Source organism: Lissotriton helveticus, chromosome 8 (genome assembly GCF_964261635.1).
Source record: "Lissotriton helveticus chromosome 8, aLisHel1.1, whole genome shotgun sequence".
Classification (NCBI taxonomy): domain Eukaryota; kingdom Metazoa; phylum Chordata; class Amphibia; order Caudata; family Salamandridae; genus Lissotriton; species Lissotriton helveticus.
The window spans coordinates 1089402922-1089421179 of NC_136069.1; positions in this window are offsets into that span (position 1 = coordinate 1089402922).

Sequence of the window (18258 nt, forward strand, 5' to 3'; positions counted from 1 at the left end):
ACTCTATGCCACTCCACTCTACATCAATCCACTCTACATGGTTACAGTCTATGACAATACAGTATTCCCCACTACACTCTACCCAACTCCACTCTACAGCACTCGACTCTATAGTATTCCACTCTACTACTCTCCTCTCTACACCACTGAACCATGTGCCACTCCACAGTATGCCACTCAAGTCCATGTGATTCCACTGTATGCCACTCCACCCTACACCACTCTACTCTACGCCACTCCAATCTACACTATTCCACTTAATGCCACTCCACTGTACCCCACTCCATGGTATGCTATGCCACTCTACACCACTTCACTGTACACCACTCCACATTGCACAGCTTGACTCTACACTTTTCAGCTCTATACTGCTACACTGTATCTCACTCCACACCAGTCTACTATACACCACTGAACTCTAACTACTCCACTGTACACCACTCCACTCCACGCTACTCCACTGTATGCTATTTCACTCCACCATAATCCATTGTATGCCACTCCACTCTTCGCCACCCCACTGTGCGCCATTCTACTGCATGCCACTCCACTCCATGGCACCCCACTCTACAAGACACCACTGCATGTTATTTCACTCTATACCACTCCACTGTACAACGAACCACTGTACACTATTCCACTCTGTGCCACTCCACTTTCCACGTCTCCCCTATAGGCTATTCTACAATTCACAATTACACTCTACACAACTCAACTCCACACTATTCAATGCTATGCCACTCCACTCTACCACACTCCACTGTATGCCACTTCACTTTAACTCCTTCGGTGCTGATGACGGCTCGCGGTCATCATCAGTTACGGTGGGCGAAGGCTGATGATGGCCGGGAGCCGTCATGACCATGCCCGCAATCAGATTGTGCCACACAGGCGCAGAATTCCGGCACAGCCTGGGGGTTAAGCCATTCCACTGTACACTGCTTCACTGTATCCCACTCCGCTCTACGCTAATTCACTGCATGCATCTCCACTGTATGCTGTTTCAGTCTATGCTATTCCACTCTAAGACATTACAGCTAATACTACTCCACTGTATGCCACTGCACTGTATGCTACTCCACTTTATGCTATTTCAGTGTATGCAACTCAATTGTATGCTATTCCACTGTATGTTACTCCACTGTAGGCAATTCCACTGCACTTCACTCCATCCTATGCCACTTAACTCTATGCTACTACACTGTAGGCCAATACAGTCTATTCCACTTCAGTTTACCCCACTCCACTCTACACAATTCCACCCTATACCACTCCACGATATGCCACTCCACTGTATGCTACTCCAGTCTACGCTATACCACTATACGCCACAATACTGTACCTCATTCCACTTTACATCACTCCACTATACATCACTCCACTCTATGCTACTCTACTCTACCCCACTCCAGTGTACACTTTTTCATTCTATGCTATTCCATTGTACTCCCCTTCACCCCTCTATTCTTTGCTATTCCACCGTATGCCACTACACTGTACCTCACACCACTCTATGGCAGTTTACTCGACATCACTCAACTCTACACCACTTCAGTGCATGCCACTCCACTGTATGCTATCCCACTGTATGGCAATCTATTGTATGCCACTCCACTGCACACCATTCCACACAATGCCACTCCACTCTATGCCACTCCACTGTACAGCACTTTACTTTATACTATTCCACTGTATGCCACTCCACTCAACCGTACTCCACTCTTTGTCACTGTACTATACCCCACTGCGCATGATGCCACTCCACTCTGTTATTCCACTCTATGCAACTACACTCTTCCTTACTCCACTTTACTTTATACTATTCCACTGTATGCCACTCCACTCTACCACACTCCACTCTTTGTCACTGTACTATACCCCACTGCGCATGGTGCCACTCCACTCTGTTATTCCACTCTATGCAACTACACTCTTCCTTACTCCACTGTACGCCACACCACTTAACTCTACTCCACTGTACGATACTATACTCTACCATACTACATTCTATGCCGCTCAACTCTTCCCCACTTCATTGTATGCCACTTCCCTCTATAGCACTCCTCTCTACAACACTCCATTGTAGGCTATTTCAATCTATGCCACTGCACTGATTTCCACTGTGCTCTACGCCACTTGACTATATGCTATTCCACAGTACGCTATTTCAGTGAACACTACTCCACAGTATGCTATTCCACTTTATGCCACTCCACTCATCTTTACGCCACACCACTGTATGCTGTTCCACTGCATGCCACTCCACCCTATTCCAATCCACTCTACACCTCCCCACTCTATGGTATTCCACTCTATGCCACTCCACTCTACACTGTTACACTTAATGCAAGTAGGTCTATCCTACTACACTCTATCCCACTCCACTCCACAACACTCCAGTCTTTGGTTTTCCACTCTACAGCACTTCACTGTACAGCACTCCACTATGTACCACTTCAGTTTATGTTCTTCCGCTCTTCCACTCTACTCCACAATACTCTACTCTATACCACTCCACTTTACGCCACTCCACTCTACTCCACTCCACTGTACACTATTCCACTGTACTCCAGTCCACTCTACCACACTCGACTTCATGCCGCTACACTGTATACCACTCCATTGTACACTATTCCACTGTACACTGCTTCACTCTACATCACTCTAATCTACACAACTTCACTGTAATCCACTACATTTTATGCCAATCCACTCTATACTATTCCACTGTACAAAACTCCACTGTACACCACTCCAGTCTAAGCTATTCCACACTCTATGCCACTCCACTCTACGCCATTCCACTGTACTCCACTGTACTATATGCTACTCTACTATATGCTACTCCACTGTTCACAACTCCACTCTATGCCACCGTCCTCTACCCCATTCCACTTTACGCCACTGAACTCTATGCTATTCCACTCTGCACTCTTCTACTGTATGTAACTCCATTCTATGCTTATACACTTTATGCCACTCCATTCTACACCACTCCACTGTATGCCACTCTCTATTTGGTGTTCCACTTTACACCACCCCAGTCTATACCACTACATTGTATGCCACTACATGGTAAACTATTCCACTATTTGCAATTCCACTGTAACCCTCACTCGAGGCATTTCCACTCTATTCCACTCCAGTTTGCACCACTCCTCTCTATGACACTCCACTCTCCACCACTGTACTCTACTTCACTCCACTCTATGCCACTCTACCTTATGCTATTCCTCTGTATGACACTCAACTCTAGGCCACTCAACTCTATGCTGTTCCACTGTATGCCACTTCAGTCTACCTCACTCCACTGTATGCCACTCACTCTACGCCACTCTACGTTAAGCTGTTCTACTTTATGCTATTGCTCTCTACTACTTCACTCCACTCTTTGCCATTCCACTTCTCACTATCTACTTTACGCTACTCTACTCTACTCTACTCTATGCCACTCCACTCTACAACACTCTACGCTATTCCACTCACCACCACTCCACCATATGCCACTCTACTTCATGCCCCTCCACTGTATCCCACTCCACTGTAAGCCAATCATCTATACAGAATTCCACTGAATGCAACTACACCACTCAACTCTACGCTATTCGACTCTATGCCACTCCGCTCTGTGCTATTTCACTCTTTGCCACTCCACAGTATGCTATTCCACTCTACGCTACTCCACTGTACCCCCATTCCACTCTATGCCACTCCACTGCATACCACTCCAGTCTGCTCCACTCCACTCTATTTCATTCTACTGTACACTAATTCAGTGTATGCTACTCTACTGTACACTATTCCACTGTATGCCACTCTACTCTATCCCATTCTCCTATATGCCATTGCACTGTTTGCTATTCCACTGTGTGCCACTCCACTCTATGCCACAGTATGCCATTCCACTGTACGCTACTTTACATTACTCCATTCCACGCTAGGTCACTCGACTCGACTCCACTGCACGACACTTTACCCCACTCTACACCACTCTGCGATACTCCACTTTACACCACTCCACTCTGCAACACTCAACTCTACTCTATACATGATCACTCTTCTACACTCTGTCCCATTTTACAACACTCTACTATACTAAATGCCCCTACACTCCACTATACAACACTCTACTCCACTCTATGCCACTGCATGACAATGTACGCAACTCTATGGCATTCTACGATTCTCTACTACACTTACGATACATGACGTACCTTACTCTACTCCACTCTACCAATCTTTACTCCACTGTACTTTATGACACACTACTCCACTATACTCCACTGTACTCCATTACTCCACTGTCACTTGACTCAAAAACACTGTATACCATAACACTCTACCACACTCAACAACACTGTACTGTACACCACTCCACTCTACAACAATATACTCCACTCAGTGGCATTCCGCTGTACTCCACTCCACAACCCTTTCCAACAGTCTACGGCATGCTACTCTGCTGCACGCTACTCCACTCTACCACCCAATACACCACTCTATAGCACTCCACTGTGCAACAGTGTACTCTAGTCTATGCGAGTATAAGGCACTCTAGTACAGTGTATGACACTGTACAACACTGTACTCCAGTGTAAGACAATCTACAGATCTCCCTCTATCCAACTCAAACCCACTTTACTGAAATCAACTCTACTACACATTACTCTACTCTACTCTATTTCACTACGCCTCTCTAAGCCAATGTATGCCACTTGAATCTACTCCAATCGATGCCACTCCACTCTATCACAGTCAACCACACTATACTCTACTCCACACCACTCCACATTACAGCGCTCTAATCCACTCTGTGGCACACCACTCTATTAAACTCTGCTACACTTTCTAACACTCTACAACATGCTGGGCCACTCCACTGTGTGATACAGCACTCCACTCATTTTATTTCACTGTGTGCTATACCAGGTCACTGTACTCCACCCATGCCAATCTATTCAACAAACATAACACTCCATCCTACGACACTTAATTCCACTTTATGTTGCGTGATTCCACTATACTCCACTTCACTCTACTCCACTATATAACACTTTACCTCATTCTAAAAACACTTTTACAAACTCCACTCTACACCGCTTCACTGTATCAATAAATTAATCATGGGTTTGTTGAGGGAAACTAATCACCTGGAAGGGTCTCAAGGTGCTGGGGGGAGGGTGAGGGGAGGCGCAGATTCCTGTCCTTAATGGAGGAGGTCTATCGAAGAGCCATGTCTTGCGGTCCCACTGTATGACACTCTCTTCCACTCTATTCAATTCCACTCTGCAAAACTATACTACACTCTATGCCACTATACTAGACTCTACTCCACCCTATCCTTTCACACGCCACTGTACAACTCTGTACTTAACCGTATCCCGTTAGACTCCACTGTACAATACTATATTCGAGACTAGAAGACTTTACAACAGTCGACTCGACTCTACAAGATGCCACTCCCATTTATGACACTTTACTCGACTCTAAGCTACTCTACTTAACTCTACTGCACTACACCCACTCTACTCTATGAGACACCACTGCACTGTATGACACTGTATGACACTTTAATTCACTATAAGATACTCCACTCCATTGTAGCCTACTCCACTCTATGATATTGCACACTACGACACTCCACTGAATGGCCCTCTCCTCCAGTGTACCCTACGACACTCCACACAAAAACACCCCACTCGACAACACTGGACTGTATAATTTAAAACATATTTTTATTAAAAATTAAATAAAATATTGAAATTCAATTAAAAAAACAAAGGTTACAACTTATATTTAGGAAAAATGTATTTATTCTTTCTATACTATGCAATCATTAGACATTCTAGAGTTATAGTCATACCTTACATTTATAATTTACGCAACACCTTCAAATTACTATAATTTAATTTATTCTTTCTAAACACACTAATCTTTAACTCCACACACATTAGAACTTGTAAAGTTACAGTTATACCTTAAATTTCAATGTATGCACAACATTCACATTATGATTAGGAGGGCACCTCCAAATTCACTGTTTTCAGCTCACTAACTACACAAATATAACTCACCACTCTACAATGCACTGTGCTCACACAAGTGATGTAATCTGAGATGTCGTAAGTGATCTTATAAATGTATGATTTCATATGGTTCTAAGTTATGTACTATTAAAGTGTATGAGCATTGCATGGAGAAGGAGCAAGTTACAGGTCTCTTCTTGTAGAAGACTCGAAAATCCTGTGAAGAGTCTGACGAACTATATGTTGTTTTCATGGCTAATGTGAAAGTTCTGCAGGAATCGAACCCACATTTTTTAACCATCTTGAAGATGCCCATGACAGGCTAGTGCAAACAGAAAAATCCCCCTACCACACAGCAGGAGTGATGAGAGAGGTGGAGTTGCTGGTTAAAGTCACCCAGCCAGACATACTTGACTTTTTAAAATATATGTTTCTGCATAGAAGATGAGTACAATGGGAGTCACTGTATCACTGCCAGTAAATCAGAAGGTATTACATTGGGAGTACCATTAATTCACAGCTTTGTAAGTGAGTTAACAATTACTTTTCAAAATGTATATAACTAAGTATTTCCTAGGGGTATGTGGAATGTTTTATTCTGCCCACAGAATTGGCGGAATTTGGTGACTCTATTACTCTTGTAATGTGGAGTTCCTGCTAAATTCCACCAATTGCCACATGGCAGAATTTTTCCGGGTTGTTCTTTAGCACGAGAGAGATTTTAGCTTCCCATGGCATGATTTTTTAACTCAGTTGTTTGTGTTGAGAGGGCTGCTTCTTGAGTAGCTATGCTGCTCTAGCAGCAGCAAAATCAACTTGTACAGCAGCTCCCTCTTGCCCAGCACATGGCGCTGTTCACTTGATTTTTCACTACTACTGGCACTAAAATGCAGCACAACATACATATTTTCTGCCTGTCAACGGAATTCCGCAGAATCTCCTGGAGTTTTTATGTAACTCTGCAAAATTCTGCATAGTCAAATTCCGTGAGTTCTGCCCATCCCTACAATTTTCAGAATTATTTAAATGGAGGAATTCCTCTTCTGTATTTGTGCCTTTGTTTGTTCAGGTACTATGTCCAAACCACCACGGATAGCCAACCCCTGCTGCACATGTTCCTCAGCCGTGCAAAGCAGGAAAGCATGAGTTTGCCATGTAGCCAGGCCTGTAGAAATTTATTGCAGGAAAATCTGGTGGGCGGTAAACTCCTATATTGTAAGGCTAAAAGCCATGTGCAGTGGGGTTCAACCGTAGGGCCTGGACTGTGACCCCCAGCCTGAGCCCTACCCACTGTCGGCAAGACAGTCCTATTTTTTATGTGTGGAGTTCTCCTCCATAACTAAATAGTCTCCGTAGTTGTAAAGTTACTATTAGATTGTTTGTGTGTGAACTCTGAAAAAGAGTACACTTTAACCAAGTGTACGTTTCCGTTGTGAATCAGGCTCCCTGTCTTGAGGTTTGCAGATCCTTACATAATTGTGTGCCCTTGTTGGACATTGTTAAAGGTTTGCAAATTTCTTTCCAGGTCCACAAAGTCTGGAGCATGTCCAACAAGGATCTGAGCCTCCCTGGCCTGGGTTTGCAAAACTCTGACCTAGGTTGTGGACAACTGCCTTTGGGTTCAGGATCTCAGGGGTCGATTTGGGGTCCGCAATCCAAGCCTCATGATCCATGAACATCTCCACAAAATCAGCATTTTTTTCATGTTATCATTAGGAACGTCACTTTGAGCCGTCACCTGCTCCTTGTGGGTAAGGAGGGGTCCTCCTGTCCCCTTATAGCCAGTGGTGTAATGCAAAATGATGGAGGTCCACTGAAGAATGTGCTAACTGGCCTCTGCGATGCCCATATATCACAGATTTTCATAGCCCTGAGGCTGAAAAAAGACCCATTGACGGGTTAAGGGCTGCAGGAGTCTGTATTATGCTGCTGCTTAAGGCTCCTCAATTCTCTTCCAGTATGCATGGACCAAGTCCTGCATCCTCTCGTGGCAGCCAAAATATGTTTCGCTCGTCGCAGCCAGCCAATAAGAGACATTCGGTTTGCAGACCAGTGTTTGGTTTCATTAACCAGAGATGAGCAGTGGGAGAAAAAGATCCTCCATTTAATAGGATGTCTTTTTAAAAATGTTAATCGATCAATGGTCAGTAAATTAGTTTCATGGACGATCCACATATTAATGATGCATACTATTAGTGTATACTATTGATTGCTTGCTGGTCTCAATTTGACATGTATCAAAACCATAGTTTTAGCACTAAATTCTCGAATGCGTCTAATTGAATTTACACTCAGTTCTTCAAGCCAAACTTGGAATAATTCTGTTCAGTGTTTTAGTTCTGTATTGAAAAGGAAAGAATTTCATAGGAGTTAAAATGTGAAAAGTCATTTTTTTAAATGCCCTTTGTCGCACTCCCCTTTGACGGATCTGTTAGGTATTGCCATACCAAATCTAAATTAGAAGACATTTTTTTTTGAATATTTTGTGCTGAATCATTAAATGCTGCCAAAGTTCTGAAGAAAAAAATTGGTGTCTTTTCTTTGGGAAATTTCATCTAACCATGGCTGCAGACTCACTATCACAAACTCTGTAACATATACTATGTGCCTTATTTAAAGTTTGCAGATGGGATGCTCCCTCACAAACATAGTAGATGTCCTGTCTGCCATATTACAAATGCAGTTTAGCCTATGGCACTTATAATACAGTGGATGGGATATCCGTCATGCTTTGACTGAGTATTCTGTCTGGAAATCTCTAAATAAGGCCCATAAATATTTTTGGAATGTTAATCTTTACCCATGCTTACCTGTGATGTAATTTCCCATGCAATGTTCTGACTCCTGATGTTAATACAATGAACATGAATTGTGGGTATACCACGTTTATTAACTCTAAGTGATGATATGTTTCCCCTCCCCGGGCCTATTTTTGCCCGAGGACCCCTTCCCCGGGGCCTGAACTTTTTCCAGTGGAGGAGGGGGCCGTGGGCTAATTTTGGGACCCCACCCCCTTGGGCCTGGGGCACCCAGTGTGCTATGGGACAGCAGGCAGCCTAAAGGCCCCCGTGGTCCCTGCCAGCTCTCTGCCTCTGCAGGAGCTGGCACTGCTTTCACACACAGGGAGCTGCTAAACATGCGGCTACCTGTGTGTAAAAGCAATTTGTCTGTTTGCCTGCTCACTTGAAAGCTGGCAGGGAACCAGACCAAAGCTCCGCTTACAGCAAGAAAGAGCATTTTAACAGCTCTCGCTTGCTGAAAACTGAGTTTTTGCTATGACTTGGGAGGAGTGGTTAAAGCCACAGCAAACAGCTATGTCCCGGAGGTGGTTAACACAGAACAGAGCAGGAGCAAGCCCTGGGGGGTGGCAATCACAGGGCCATCTATGGCTCCAGGAGGAGGGCCACTCCATTGCAGTACTTAGCCCTGGGGAGATGGTGGTCCCTGGGGCTATGTGGGCCACACGGCCCCCCCTAATTTGAATGAATTGCCCTGAGGATGTGGTGGTCCCCAGGGCTGTGGGGGTGCCCACTGGCCTGCACATTAATTTGATGTTTAGCCCCTGGGAGGTGGTGGAACAAATTACAGCAGAATGGATAAACATGTGTCCACCTCTTGTACTAAGTTCTATCCCCATGAGATGTCTAGGATTAAATATCAAGGGTTCCATTACAAAAGATATTTTTCTTAGTATGACCAGTAATATTTTCGGCCTTATAGGAAATGGTGGAACTCGCTATTGTATCTATTTAGTACAATAGGTTTGAATGGGTAGAAGTGGACACATGTTTCTCCATTGGGCCGTGATTTGTACTGAGCACTGACTGAAAAACGATGGTTTTATAATGATTTATATCGTTTATATGTCTCTTATTACAACATAGAGCATATGCAACTATTGTAAACAACGCCAACTTCAGCTACTAATGTGGTCTTATCTTGACATTACAAATGGGGGTGGGGTCGCACACTACTCACACACCGGCGGTGTCGCCCCTAAGGACTCTGGTCAATGACGTAAAGTGTTCGCGATGCATCATCTTTCGATCTTCTGCTATCTTCGCTGTCTTCGCCATCCCTGGGCACGTGTTTCGGGGTATTACCCCTCATCAGCAGGGATAGGCCGCGTACTGGGGTTGCCGATGGCTGCCAATATCTGCCAGGTATAGTACCACTCAGGCGCGTAGGTGCGGGATCCCAGGCTCGTCAGCCCGCTGCTCAAGGGAGCTTTAAAGTTACAAATGGGGGTGGGGTCGCACACTACTCACACACCGGCGGTGTCGCCCCTAAGGACTCTGGTCAATGTAGTAAAGTGTTCGCGATGCATCATCTTTCGATCTTCTGCTATCTTCGCTGTCTTCGCCATCCCTGGACACGTGTTTCGGGGTATTACCCCTCATCAGCAGGGATAGGCCGCGTACTGGGGTTGCCGATGGCTGCCAATATCTGCCAGGTATAGTACCACTCAGGCGCGTAGGTGCGGGATCCCAGGCTCGTCAGCCCGCTGCTCAAGGGAGCTTTAAAGTTACAAATGGGGGTTGGGTCGCACACTACTCACACACCGGCGGTGTCGCCCCTAAGGACTCTGGTCAATGTAGTAAAGTGTTCGCGATGCATCATCTTTCGATCTTCTGCTATCTTCGCTGTCTTCGCCATCCCTGGACACATGTTCGGGGTATTACCCCTCATCAGCAGGGATAGGCCGCGTACTGGGGTTGCCGATGGCTGCCAATATCTGCCAGGTATAGTACCACTCAGGCGCGTAGGTGCGGGATCCCAGGCTCGTCAGCCCGCTGCTCAAGGGAGCTTTAAAGTTACAAATGGGGGTGGGGTCGCACACTACTCACACACCGGCGGTGTCGCCCCTAAGGACTCTGGTCAATGTAGTAAAGTGTTCGCGATGCATCATCTTTCGATCTTCTGCTATCTTCGCTGTCTTCGCCATCCCTGGACACGTGTTTCGGGGTATTACCCCTCATCAGCAGGGATAGGCCGCGTACTGGGGTTGCCGATGGCTGCCAATATCTGCCAGGTATAGTACCACTCAGGCGCGTAGGTGCGGGATCCCAGGCTCGTCAGCCCGCTGCTCAAGGGAGCTTTAAAGTTACAAATGGGGGTGGGGTCGCACACTACTCACACACCGGCGGTGTCGCCCCTAAGGACTCTGGTCAATGTAGTAAAGTGTTCGCGATGCATCATCTTTCGATCTTCTGCTATCTTCGCTTTCTTCACCATCCCTGGACACGTGTTTCGGGGTATTACCCCTCATCAGCAGGGATAGGCCGCGTACTGGGGTTGCCGATGGCTGCCAATATCTGCCAGGTATAGTACCACTCAGGCGCGTAGGTGCGGGATCCCAGGCTCGTCAGCCCGCTGCTCAAGGGAGCTTTAAAGTTACAAATGGGGGTGGGGTCGCACACTACTCACACACCGGCGGTGTCACCCCTAAGGACTCTGGTCAATGTAGTAAAGTGTTCGCGATGCATCATCTTTCGATCTTCTGCTATCTTCGCTGTCTTCGCCATCCCTGGACACGTGTTTCGGGGTATTACCCCTCATCAGCAGGGATAGGCCGTGTACTGGGGTTGCCGATGGCTGCCAATATCTGCCAGGTATAGTACCACTCAGGCGCGTAGGTGCGGGATCCCAGGCTCGTCAGCCCGCTGATCAAGGGAGCTTTAAAGTTACAAATGGGGGTGGGGTCGCACACTACTCACACACCGGCGGTGTTGCCCCTAAGGACTCTGGTCAATGTAGTAAAGTGTTCGCGATGCATCATCTTTCGATCTTCTGCTATCTTCGCTGTCTTCGCCATCCCTGGACACGTGTTTCGGGGTATTACCCCTCATCAGCAGGGATAGGCCGCGTACTGGGGTTGCCGATGGCTGCCAATATCTGCCAGGTATAGTACCACTCAGGCGCGTAGGTGGGGGATCCCAGGCTCGTCAGCCCGCTGCTCAAGGGAACTTTAAAGTTACAAATGGGGGTGGGGTCGCACACTACTCACACACCGGCGGTATCGCCCCTAAGGACTCTGGTCAATGTAGTAAAATGTTCGCGATGCATCATCTTTCGATCTTCTGCTATCTTCGCTGTCTTCGCCATCCCTGGACACGTGTTTCGGGGTATTACCCCTCATCAAAAGGGATAGGCCGCGTACTGGGGTTGCCGATGGCTGCCAATATCTTCCAGGTATAGTACCACTCAGGCGCGTAGGTGCGGGATCCCAGGCTCGTCAGCCCGCTGCTCAAGGGAACTTTAAAGTTACAAATGGGGGTGGGGTCGCACACTACTCACACACCGGCGGTGTCGCCCCTAAGGACTCTGGTCAATGTAGTAAAGTGTTCGCGATGCATCATCTTTCGATCTTCTGCTATCTTCGCTGTCTTCGCCATCCCTGGACACGTGTTTCGGGGTATTACCGCTCATCAGCAGGGATAGGCCGCGTACTGGGGTTGCCGATGGCTGCCAATATCTGCCAGGTATAGTACCACTCAGGCGCGTAGGTGCGGGATCCCAGGCTCGTCAGCCCGCTGCTCAAGGGAGCTTTAAATTTACAAATGGGGGTGGGGTCGCACACTACTCACACACCGGCTGTGTCGCCCCTAAGGACTCTGGTCAATGTAGTGAAGTGTTCGCGATGCATCATCTGTCGATCTTCTGCTATCTTCGCTGTCTTCGCCATCCCTGGACATGTGTTTCGGGGTATTACCCCTCATCAGCAGGGATAGGCCGCGTACTGGGGTTGCCGATGGCTGCCAATATCTGCCAGGTATAGTACCACTCAGGCGCGTAGGTGCGGGATGGCTGCTTGAGAAGGTCTTAATTTCCTCAACCATTAACTCAATTTCTCCCAGCACCACTCGCGGTTATTTGACTGTTCTGGAATCAGGGAAAGTCACATTTTCAGGTCGACCACGATGGAACGTGGGCAGGAACCAGGCAGCCGGTTAGTCATGCTGAAAATTTTACCTTCTGAAAAGTCCAGCCAGAAGCCTCTTGTACACTGTGGGGGAGGCCAAAAGAGACAAGGAGAGTGTTAAGGATGGTTGGTGCTGTAGTGCAAGGTGCATATCTCAAGATGCCGCTTGTCACTGGTGGCCACAGTAGTACAAAAAGTTGGATCCACTGGAACTTCGCATTGATGGTTCATCGTGGGTGGCAAGATCTTGGTGTAATTAGGTCCATTTCCAGTCGTAAAGAGTCCAAACTTCAGGATTTCCCCTTTTTTCTTCAGAGGAATGCACACTCAGTAGCAACCCTTGGTGGGAGTGCTGCTGGACGCTGATGTGGGACGATGGAGGGGCAGGGTGTGGGTAGTAAACTATAGATTACGTCTGATTAGAGATAAATAAACATATAAATAAATAAAAAGAATCTCATTGTGCGCTGTGCATTGCATTTGGCAATGCAGCGCGTGGAACAAAATTATTTTTATTTATTTATATCTTTACTTACCTCTAATCGGCTGTAATCTGTAGTTTACTACCCCCACCCTGCTCCCACCCGCCCCATGTCAGCGCCCAGCAGCACTTCCATCGCTGGCCGCTACTGTGCACACTAGTGCCAGCCAAGGGCCCAGGACATGAGGAGGTGCCTCCTAGTATCAGGGATTCACTCTTGCCGAAGTCAGCAGAGCTCAAGAAGGTGCAGTTGCAGCAGGACAGCTGGGCTGTTGCAGTGAGGCCTCTGGAGCTTGTTGTGTTCTTGCAGCTCATGACAGGAGGTCAGTCAGCTACCTTTGGAGTCACTCTGCCTAGGATGAAGAGAACAGATCCAGTATTCCTTCTTTGAGAGTAGGACAGGCTTCAAGCAGCACAGCAGTCCTCTGACCGAAGAGTGGCCCTCCTTCTGTACTATCCATGAGTCCAGGAGTATGCTGAACAGTTGCCTGAGGGCCCAATATCTACACCAGATACCTGCTTTGAAGTGGGATACACTTCTAGACCTCCCCCACATCTGGTTCTGTATTTCCATTCCTTCCCATGCCATGGCTCATAGGAGTCTGTGCTTACACTAGATGAGTGTGAAGTCCAATAAACCAGTGTAAAAGCAGCCCCTTTGAAGTGCAAGTGTGGGAAGTGGCAGGTTCGCCCCTGCCATCCTGCCAAGATGGCCCATCCTGACAAAACCCAGTCTCCCTTTGTCAACTACCAATGTTATCACTTATTAAAAGTAATGAGGTAACCCGTTGTTTTCCTATAGGAGAGGTAGGCCTTGCAGTGAAAAGAATCATTTAAGAGTTTTTGACTACCAGTACAAGTAAAACTTGAAAGTACATGTCCACCTTTTTAAATACACTGTATACTTCCCTAGATGCTGTTTGGGCCTACCCAGGGGTGACATGTATGTATTAAAAAGAAAGGTTTAGACCAGGCAAAAAGTTTATTTTGCCTGGTTGAACTAGCCATTTAAAACTACACACAGTGCTGCAGGCCCACTAGTAGCATTTGATTTACAGGTCCCAGTACATGTAGCAACCTTTTCTAGGGATTTATAGGAAAATTAAATGTGCTAATTGGGTGTAAGCGAATTTTGCCATGTTTAAAGAGGAGAGCACAAGTACTTTAGCACTGAGTCCTAATGTCAACAAAAACGGGTCCAGAAAACATGAGGGGTGTGTCAACATCTCCCCTGGATTTCTGCAGGAGTGAGTGGGCTATGCGAAGCTATGTCCAAACTTCCTTAAAAGACAAGAGAGCCAAACACCAGTCAAAGCTACTCCTGTCCAATGGGGAGGACGGAAATGGAGAGAGGCACAAACACTGCTTCGGTTGTCAACAACTTCTTGAGGTACATCTGCTCCTTTAATCGTCTTTGACTTTAACACCTAGAACTTAAATATATGATGTCACAGAATATTCTACTTATTTTTATATAGATAAGAACCTATTTTACCCTTGATTTCCTTTATATTTACCTGCCTATTTCCTTCTCCTGCCCATAGTGTGTGGGAGTGATGAAAACTTGTGGAACCTCATCTAAACAGGAATAGAGACTTCTGGAATACACTGGGGAAATACAATAATATCAATGAGTCCTTGTCTATCACTCACTTATTCATTCTAGTACAATATTGAAAAGTAACAAAAACCTACCTCCTGCCAAAGGGCTCCCGAATAGCATGGAGATATCGAAAAACGTAAATAACAAGACATAGAGGCACATACATATCAAGTATAAGAATGGAGGAAACTAATACATAGTAACATAAAACAATAACTGTACTTGTGTCGCAAATTATAGACTTTTATAGTTTTCTTTAATCCAAGTAATTACCCTTCTATGTGCCGAATATGTGTCAATAACTTTGTGTTTTTGGTTAGTATTATCACTCACAGATTGTCTTTTACATTCCAGATATTACTCGAAAACACAAGATTCCCAAAAATTAAGTCGCATTGGACAGGATTTCAGAAATTCCACGAGAAGTATTATTTAACTTGCACGCTCAGCGCATACCCAACATTGCGAATTTCTGACAATCTTTTCCTTTTGTTCTTTTATCTTTTCAGGTTTGTTGAAAAATACCCTCTGGGAAGAACTCCCATGGAGAATGCCGCATGGAGACTGAAGCAGCTAATAAAATGCAGAGGACGCCAAGCGGGTGAAGGAAATGCCGAGCGGAAGCTGGCGAAGTCGTCAGCGGTCACCATGCCAATACGGAGGAGGAGGAATATGAAGACGAGATGAGTAACCATAATAGGAAATAGCAAATGAACAGAGACTAGAATAGCAAGCAACTTCCTACTGTGTGACATGCTGCTTTATAGTCGAGATTCTGTGCCTTCAACATGGCTGCAATACCACAGCACACATAGACAAACCCGACAGGGCGAAGTAAAAAAGTTTGGGAGTAACCCTGCAGAGAAACCCAAGTCCAGCATGGCTCCCCACCAGCAAAAAGCCAAGGTAGACTAATCAATACCTTGATAGGTTTCCCTGCTTAGGCAATAGAATATGGACAATGGGCCCCTTCTGCATTGGAACGTGTCAGTTCTATGCCCCTCTGAATTCAGTTGGATCCCTCTGTCTGCCCTCTCCTGAGCAACTGCACTGACCCATGGGGAATTCTTCTCCTCATCTGTACACCCCATCGGTGAAGCACCTAACCTTAATTTGCTCACAGATGCATCCTAGAAGACAGACAATACTACTATGACAAACAAAATGATGTGGACCATTTCGCTTCTTGGATCAGAATTCTGTCCCCAACACAAGAAAAAACTCTGTCCAGAAGCACAGCAACTAACAAAGACAACTGAGAGCTGTCTGTGTCAGGAGCCAGGTACCCTGTCTATCCAGGGTTCTTTGACCTCTGAACTTTCTCCTTTTATGGGGGACCCTGGATGTTAGGGATCCTACTTCCACTCTCGCTCCCACAAGTTCAGGGACGGTATCCTGAGACTGGCCTTTTAGCCTAGAGTCTGTGTCCTGAGTTCGAACAGATGCCTGGCAAGCCAATACTTTTATTGGGCCAAAATGTGTGTTAAGCAAGGGTCTGTCTGGTGCAGGTCTCCCATCTTCTGTCTCTCTGGTAGCGCTGGGAGCACCTCCAGGTCAGAAGTGGCCTCACCAGGGCCAGCCCTGGGGTGCTCTGTTCTCAGTAGATGGCAGCCCCTAATCCACTGGTACTCCCACTGTGGACTATTTCCACCTCCTGCCTCTCCATCTGGGCCTCTGTCCTCTCTCTTTGGGAACAGTACCACTAGAAACCAGAGCTTTCGGGTGACTTTGGCAGCCGTCCCTCCCAGTTCCTCTAATGCCAGTGGTATTCTTTCCCCGAATGCAGCCAATGGTCTTCAGGGAAATAACTATGGTCATCCTCTGGGTCACATCCCTGCCCCATTCCAGGGACACCAGAACCTAAAGTGGAAGAAGTCCTGCCCATGACCCAGAGTCCAATGTACTGATCTGGGGAAACCAGCCTTTCCAATGCCATGATCTTGCTGGCACCGGTATCCCTCAGAGCAGTGACACGGATCCCATTCATTGTGACCTGGTGGAAGTGAAGACTCCCACCCTCAGGAATCACCAGTTCACCCTTTTGACTCTACCTCCCAAATAAGGGAAACTAGGGAAGGCATGGTTATCACTTGCTGCTGAGGACTACTTACCCCTTAGGCCGCATTGGCCACCCCTGTAGAGTTCCCAACAGTGCGAGTGATGGCAAATGACCCTTCCTAAAGGGTCATCCACTAACATTCTTCATACATTCCCCCACTTTTTTTGACCTTCTTTTTGTTGGCCCATAGGACTTTGAGCACTTTACTACTGCTGACCAGTTCTGAAGTATATATCCTTCTCCCCTAAACATGGTGCCATTGTTGTATACCCAATTACATATTTAGTTTACTTGTACGTGCCTTGTAAAGTGGTGAATATATATATACATATATATAGATCCAAAGAACTTCTCCTCTAAAGAAAAGAATGAGGGCCACAGCAGGGGAATACAAAGAGGCAGCTTTATTTGCGAGCTTGGCGAATGCATTTCGGCTACAGTTAAGCCTTCTTCAGCGCCTAGATGGTAGCAGGAGCAAATAAGCCCGTTTGTGGTTTAACTGTTCTTTAAACATGTCCTGCTTACAATGCATTGGTTGCTGCCAGCTCCGACCCTCAACAAGTGCAAAGGTTCACCTGCTGTATGCGATTAGTGCGCAGGTGAACTACCATACCCAGAATGCAGTGTGGATCCCAGGTTGGTCTCGGTTCGGCGGAGAGCTTCTTTGGCAAACAGGGCACCACAAAGTTTAATCAATGCCGCTCTCTGCATGCAAACATAGCCCCCTCGAGTCCCCAACTGCAACAACCACCAGGGCCACGGAGTCCAAATTGCGGAGGCAAGTGTGAAATTCACCTCGCCCAGCGAGGAGCCAAATAACCCCTACACCGCTGCTTTCTTCCTGGCCAGGGGGAGGGTCTCAGCCATTCCAGACACCTGGACAGTCCCAATATTCACAGAAGTGAACGAACCAGCGAAGCTGAGTGCTCTTGATGTTGCGGGGGCCCCCAAAAAGCGCGTCACTGGAACCCGCGTTAACAATACCCAAAGAACTTCTTCTCCAAAGAAAAGAATGAGGGCCACAGCAGGGGAATACAAAGAGGCAGCTTTATTTGCGAGATTGGCGAATGCATTTCGGCCACAGGTAAGCCTTCTTCAGCGCCTAGATGGTAGCAGGAGCAAATAAGCCCGTTTGTGGTTTAATTGTTCTTTAAACATGTCCTGCTT